We start from the raw sequence: 8,352 nt of genomic DNA on the forward strand, positions 1-8,352 counted from the left end.
TGTGTATGATTCATCAAGAACATTTTTATGTGGTTTAAAAAATTTTACTAGTTTAATAAAATTATTTTAATTGATAGCAACAGAATATGTAATTGAGAAGAGAAAAGCTTGCCAACTGAAAGAACATAATAATTGCTAAAAATGAGCATACATTCAGATTGTGACATTTTAAGTCTTAAGATAGGTAGCAAAATTTAAAATCACCTATGTCATCATCATAAAAAAGGAAATGTCATAACTCAACAGCTTTTTTTTGCATGGGAAGGCATTGAGAATCAACAGATTTTTTAAAGGAATAACTTTCTTATGGCCATATAGAGCTGCTGACATTTATTTTTTTCATAAACAATGTTGAAAAAATTTGAGGGCATAAAATATTCAGATATACATAAGAAGGCAGAAAACAAGAAAAGTAAAGTAATTTTACCTCTGAATAAATCATTCCTAGAGATCAAACATGAAGAGAAGAAAGAAGAAGGCGATGTTTCCACAGTGATGCAATTTGTACTCCTGGGATTTTCTGATCTTCCAAATCTCCAAGGGTTTCTCTTTGGTGTGTTCTCTATTATTTATGTCATTACTTTACTTGGAAATAGCCTCACAATAATAATAAACAGGCATGACCCTGCACTACAGAAACCTATGTATTTTTTCCTAGGGAAATCTTCCTTTTTGGAAATCTGTTATGTGTCTGTCACTCTACCCAGGATTCTGGTTAGCCTTTGGACTCAGGATAAAAATATTTCTAGGCTAAACTGTGCCACCCATATGTGATTTTTCCTTATGATGGAATCACAGAATGTTTCCTCCTGGCTGTGATGTCCTATGATTGCTATGTGGCCATCTGTAACCCTCTGCACTACCCTCTAATCATGAACCAAAGGATGTGTATCCAGCTGGCAGTTGATTCCTGGGTCAGTGTTATCTCTTTCCAGATAGGGCAAACATGTAAATTTTCTCTCTGGACTTCTGTGATTCTAACCAGATTAACCATTTCTTCTGTGACACCCCTCCCATTCTCAGGCTGGCCTGTGGAGATGCTTCTGCACATGAGATATCTGTCTATTTAGTAGCTATGTTTTTTATTGCAGTCTCTTTTATGTTGATACTTGCCTCCTACAGCAAAATCATTTCCACCATTCTGAGGTCACCAAAAGCCCAAGGTCGGAACACAGCCTTCTCCACATGTTCTTCCCACCTGGTGGTTGTTATTTTATTCTTTGGATCTGCCACTATCACTTATTTAAGGCCCAAATCCCAATATTCTGTAGGAACTGATCAATTTCTCTCTTTTCTATATCATTGTAACTCCTGTTTTTAATCCCATGATATACACCCTTAGGAACAAGGATGTTATAGCAGCATTAAGAAAATTATTATGTAAAAGAAAGGGTGATAAGGTAAATTGTTCTTGTTTTAAATGACTGTCTCATGGTTATCCAAGAAGCATTTAAATCTCTATGTTGCCCCTTTGGTAATAAAATAGCTTTTGCCTTATGATGCAATTTTAGATATGTGGCCTGAAATGTACTGTCCTTAAATATATACTAGGAAAAGTAATTGACTTTCAATGCTACATGTCTAAAAAAAGAATCTTATCCGCTGTATAAAATAATAATTTGCATGACATTTTTCTATTCAAGTCTATCAACAAAGTCCAAACTTTTAAGACACTTGGTTTAAATATTTTGGAAAATATGTAAGATTAGTTGCTCAAATAATTGCTTAGAACCTTGCACTTGTATTTGCTTGCATTCTTCTCTGACTATACAGCACAGAATTTCCAGTAAGTAAATAATGAATATTGTTGTGTGAATGATTAAATTATTTAATGGATAAACAAGCATAAGTTAATATTACTATGCCCTACTTTAAACTATTGCCAAAATCTAGAAATCTTAAAACATAGGTTAAAAAATGTAGTGTATTTATTTAATCTAATTTGCTGCTATGTAAAATTCCTCAAGCCATTTTCCCAAAAGAATGCTTACATGACTTTAACCATCTCACTTGTGTGTTTCATAATACATATATTAGCTCTCTCATTTTGTGTTCTATAATACACACACACATATATAATATATATTGTATGATATAATATACATAAACATTGCATAATGCATATGTATTGTATAATGCATCATATAATACATATATTATTGACTTGAGAAATTTTTCTCATATATGGGAAGAAATATATATTGATCTAACAAGATATAATTTTATTTATCTCCTTTTCAAAAGGATTGAAGGATAAGATTTAAAGGGTTATTTCTGGTATCATCAGGGAACCATGTTCTAAACTTCCTGCTCTACTATGTCTGAATGTATCTTCCATAACTGAGTCAGATTATGGTCATTTTATTGAAGCCTCCAGGCAGCAGGAAAGAGAAAGGGCTCATATTCTTTCAGTTATTTTTATAACTGAAATCAATGTAGAAGCACCTACATTTGAGAGAGTATCTTTATGTATTTTCCCATTTTCTAATACTTTTCTTCTTCATCTACTGTTGAGATTTTAGAATTCTTTACATAATCCAGAGACTGCTCTTTCATTGTTTATGTGGCATGCAAATATTTTCTCCAAGTCTATAGCTCATTTTTCATCCTCTTCCAGAAAGCAAAATATTTCATTTTTATGAGGTCCTTGTGGTAGTTTGAAGCTGCAATGTACCTAGAAAGGCCATGCTCCTTTAATCCATTCCTGTGGGTGTAGACCTAATATGAATTGCATGATGGATTCTGTTATTTCATTTGAGATGTGACCTGCCACATTCAGGTTGGTTCATAAACCTATGACTGTACTCCTTTATAAGAGGGTACAACACATGCAGAAACTAAAAGAGAAAATTAAGAGAAACTCACAAAGAAAAGTGCAGAGAGCTCAGAGAAGTTCAGAGACAATGATTCACCCACAGAATCTGTAAAAGGAAGCCACTGAGAGAGATGCTGAACCTTTGACCCTAGGTGCGAAGGACAAGGAGATGCCAATCCTTTGCCTTCCCATGTGACACAGGTGACGCAAATGCTGGCAGGCTTTCTTTAGACAAGGTATCATCTTGTTGATTCCTTAATTTGGACATTTTCAAGGCCTTCAAAATGTAAAATTCATAATCTAATAATTCCCCATTGTTAAATCTAATCCATTTCTAGTATATTCTACCTCAGCAGCTTTAGCAAACCAAAACAGTAAAATATATGGAATTTTCCTTTTAAGAATTGTGCTTTTGGTGTCAAATTTAAGTAGAGTTCCCATAATCCTGGATCATGAATATCTTTTCCTATTGTTCACTAAAGGAATGTATAATTCACATTTTTCAATTTAAGACTGTGGTGCATTTTTGAATGAATTTTTGTAAAAGCCATGAGATTAGTTTGATATTGACTATTTTCCTATGAATGCCCAGCTTCTCCAGCATTATTTATTGAAAAAGGTATCTCTCATCTAACAAATTAATTTTTCATCTTTGTCAAAATGAATTGAAGCCTTCTTCTCTAGGACACAGGTGTCATTCTCCAGAACATGCTAGGTCAAAAAACAAGTGCCAATAAATTTAAATATATAAAATTATACAATGAATCTTCTCATACAACAATGGAATGAAGCTACAAATCAATAAAAGAGGTTATCATAGAATATTCACCAATATATGGAAATTAAACTACACACTCTTGAAAACTCAGTGGGTAAAAGGAGATATCACAAGCTAGATTAGAAAATAATTTGAGGTTAATGAATATGAAGTACCACATACTAAAACTAATGGGATGTGGCAAACTCATTACAGACAAGAAAACTTATCACTTTAAATGATTGCATTAAAAAAGAAAAGGAATAACTCAAGTCAGAGACTTAACCTCACAACTAGAGGAGTTATAAAAAGAAAAGCAAGATAAAGTGAAAGAGAACAAAGGAAGGAAATAAAAAGTATTAGAGAAGTTATACTTGACAACATAAAAACAATAAAGATAACTAAGAAAAGCACAATTGGTTCTTTGAAAAGATCAACAAAATAGACAAACATTTAACTAGATTGACAATGAAAAAGGAGGGCAGAATTAACTCTAAGCATAAATAGAAAGGAGGAAACACCAAGCTAGTATAAATGTAAATGATTATAATAGGATCATCCAGAGAAGCAGAACTGTCAATACATGCATATACTCACACACACACACTCATGCTCACGTTTGTGTGGATAGATAGATAGATAGGAATTAATTGAGTGACTATAGGAATTGGCTCACAGGACAGTGGGGATCAGTGCATTCTAATTCATTATAGCAGGCTACAATTTGGGAACTCAAATTAAAGATTAGAGGACTTCCCCAGGATAAACTGACTAGCTGAAGTAGGGAAAGGAATTCCTTTTTCTGATTGCTAAAATCATCAATTCTCCCTTTAAGGCACTCAACTGATGGGATTAGATTTATGTTTTTGCTGAACACAGCCTCTTTTGTTGATTATACATATAATCACCCATAGATGTAACAATTTACTGATTATTTATATTCATGAAACACTCTGACAGTAACAATCAGAGCAGTATTTCATTTTCCAATAAGTGGACACATTAACCTAGTCAGGTTGACACATGGAAAAAACTACCACTGTCCACCACTTGCCAAATTGCTGTCCATATACATATGCTTCAGCCAACCACCGAAAAAAAGCATTAGAGCTTTTCTAAACCCTTTAATTACAATGCTGAATCCAGACTTTTAGCTCAATGGACCTATATCAATAAATTCAGCCTCATCCAACTCTATGCTCCTTCTACCATTATCCTATATCCTTTTTAAACATTCCCACAAAACTTGCCCTGATTTATGTATACAGACATTGGATAAATCATTGAGTTCTTTTGAGTGTAGCCTACCTCCTCATGGTCACACTTTGTACCTCCCTTTTCAGGGCCTATTGGGATTTCAGTCTAGTTAGAGGCCTGGAAAGAAAGAGGAATGGTGGGGGTGTATCATGAGAAGATTTAGAATTGTCATTCAAGCCAACTACCTTAGGGCATTCCATTAAAGTTTCATCAGGTAAAATATAGTTTATGTCTTCAGATGGAGGTGAGAGTGCTGTTTTCTCAAGTGAGGCAGTTACAGATATGTCATTTTATACATCCTCAGGTGGGGACAAAATGTCTGACTCCTCAGGGAAGACTAGAGTTCAGGAATTTGACTCCACAGGCACTCCATTATATGGAAAATAATACATAGTAGAATCTAGGCTGTCAAGTCAATACTCTTATCATTATAAGCCCATATGTCTCCTTTCCAATTTTCAGGATCAAAATACTTCCCAATCTATGCCTTCAATTTAGATGTAGACACTATGCAAATGGGGAAACTTAATTTACAATTTGATTTATGTCTCACTTGAACAACGACACTCTTGGTCTGGTTTTCAGAAATATCATGTGTGTGCCTATAGGAAATAAGAATTTTTTCAGGCCCAAAATAGCAACATTTAGATCCTTCGTGTAATATACAAACTGGGAATTTGAAACTTTGATCTCATCCCGTTATTTAACAACTTTATACAATGTATATAGTAATGGCCAGTCAACATCATATTTTTAACACCACAAAACTCTTTTAAGATCTCAAATACACTTGAGCCTTGCCTCTTACAAGCATTTGAGTATCCATGTCTGAAGATATTTTGCACATCTCCATTGCCAATTCATGCCATGTTCTATCAGTGTCATGTCCATAATTGTACATATGTGTACACATACATACATATATTTGTGCATATACATTTATATACATTCAGTGTCTTTTCTCTGGAGAACACAGACTAACACATATATAGAAAAATATTAATAAATTTTGCATAGGTTTTGCCTTGTGAGACTGCATGTGTTGGCCAATTCCTACTCTGTAAGATGTCATAAACTGGGAAATCCATTGAGGGTCTTGGTGAATTTCCCAGCAGAAGCTGGCTGGATTAAGTAGAGAAAAAAATTCTCCTTTCTGACTGCTGAATCAGTAATTTGCTTTGAAAAGCTTGGGTGAGATTTTGTAATTTCCTATGGTGATCTACTTCGTGTATATAATAGATGTAACCATTGATAGGTACAAACAACTAACTAATGATTTAAATCCATAACATACTTCCATTATACTAATCAAACCAGTTCTTGTTTTATCAACATTTGGTTTCAGAACCTAGTCAATTTGGTACATGAACCTAACAGTAACAATGATATTGCTAAGAACTAGTTTATGCAAACAGATTATATAATCTACAGGCAATGGAGGAATTCCCAGAAACAGCATATTAATAAAATGATGGAAAATAAATATATGATTATGTCAATTGGTATAGAATAGACCTTTGACAATATCCATCACCCATTCTTAATAAAAGTACTTGTAAAACTAGGTGTAGAAAGAAATTTTTTCCACATTATAAATGGTGCAAATTAAAAGCTCATGCTTTGCATCATCATCTGTGATGAAAGACTGAAAGCTTTCTCTTTAAGAGCATCAATAAGACAAGGATACCTACTGTGACTACACTCTCCTGGAAATTCTAGACAGAAATTAAGGAAGAAAAAGAAATAAAGGCAACCAAATTGGGAAGGAAGAATTAAAATCACTCTTATTTGTAAATAACATATTCCTATAAATATTTGAAACTTGAAGAAACTGCAGAAATTCTACTATAACTAATAAGTAAATAAGCAAAATAGATAGGGTATGTGATACATATGCAAAAATCATCAGTGTCTTTAAACACTAGCAATAAACAATGTTAAGGTGAAATAAAGAAATAATTCCACTTGCCATAGTTAGTAAAATAATGAAATAGCTAGGAAGAAGTTTAAATGAAGATGTAATTGGCTTTTATATGGAAACAAACAAGATATTAGTAAAGGAAATTTAAAGATATACATAAATGGAAGGACATTCCATGTTTATGGATTGAATAATTAAATATTGTATAATGTCAGTTCTACCAAATGTGATTTATAGATTCAGTGTAATCAAATACCTTATTTGCAGAAATTGAAAAGTCAATCAACAAATTTATGTATAAGATAAGGGACTCCAAGATAAAAAAACACCTTGTAAAAGAAGAATGAATTTGGAATACTCACACTTCCTTATGTTAAAACTTACTACAAAGCAATAGTAGTCAAAACAGCATGGTACTGGAGAAGGGCAAACAAATAGAACAGTGGAAGTGAATTGAAAGATCAGAAAAATAAACTCCAACCCTTATTTCCAGTTGATTTTTTTAAAATTCCATTTACAATAGTGTTTATTTACATTTCATTAATAGATCCCTTATATTGGGACATAGTTCCAGAGCTTTCTTATATGAGTTGTCAAATTAAAGCTTTGGATGCTAAAAAATAAAAAAGAACATGGCTTTTCTGGAGTACATAACAGCTTCAAACCAGCACATAATTGAACAGCACCATCAGCTGGGTAGGCTGGCAAGAACAGATGAACACCAGGGCTTTTCAGCACCTCTCCATATCCTATCCCAGGCCCATCAGAGCTGTTCTACATGCCCTGCATTTGTATTCCACCATGTTTTGGCTGAGAAACATGGATTGTGTACCAGTTTGAATCTGTGGTGGACCCCAGAAAAGTCATGCCTTTTAATTCTCATTCAATATTGTTAGGTGGGAGCATTTTGATTGTTTCCATGAAGATGTGACCCATCCAATTGTGGATGATAATTCTTGATTAGATGATTTCCAAGGAGGTGTGTCTCCACTCACTGAAGGTGGAGTTGCTTGCTGGAATCCTTTAAAAGAGGAAACATTTTGGAGAATGAAATAGATTCAGAGAGAGCCAGTGAAGAATGGAATAGCCATGAGAAGCAGAAAGCCCACTAGCCAATGACTTTGGAGATGAAGAAGGAAAATGTCTCCCAGGAAGCTTCATGAAACAGGAAGCCATGAGAAGAAGTTAGCAGACGATGCCAGGCTCACCATGTACCTTTCCAGATGAGCGAGAAAGTCTGACTATTTGCCATGTGCTCTTCCAGCTGAGAGAGAAATGTTCAACATTATTGGGCTTCTTGAACCAAGGTATCTTTCCCCAGATGTTTTTAATTGGACATTTCTATAGACTTGTTTTTATTGAGACATTTTCTTGACCTTAGAACTGTCAACTAGCAACTTATTAAATTCCCCTTTTTAAAAGTCATTCTGTTTCTGGTATATTGCATTCTGACAGCTAGCAAACTAGAACAGATGGCCAAACTGTCAAAGCAGTACCCTAAAACAAATCCAGGCAGTAAATAAACCCTAGACAAAGAGAGAAATCAAACTTCAGAATAGATTCATCAAGACAGTCAAATGAACAGGTATCAACAAAAAAACA

The 8,352-nt window shown here is 33.9% G+C and overlaps 1 pseudogene; it reads left to right on the top strand.

Annotated features, from left to right (window-relative positions):
* The first annotated feature begins 348 nt into the window (after positions 1–348).
* Positions 349–1,424, top strand: LOC143649304 (olfactory receptor 10AG1-like; annotated as a pseudogene).
* The last annotated feature ends 6,928 nt before the right edge of the window (positions 1,425–8,352 follow it).

The sequence above is a fragment of the Tamandua tetradactyla genome, chromosome 11, assembly GCF_023851605.1.
Source record: "Tamandua tetradactyla isolate mTamTet1 chromosome 11, mTamTet1.pri, whole genome shotgun sequence".
Classification (NCBI taxonomy): Eukaryota; Metazoa; Chordata; class Mammalia; order Pilosa; family Myrmecophagidae; genus Tamandua; species Tamandua tetradactyla.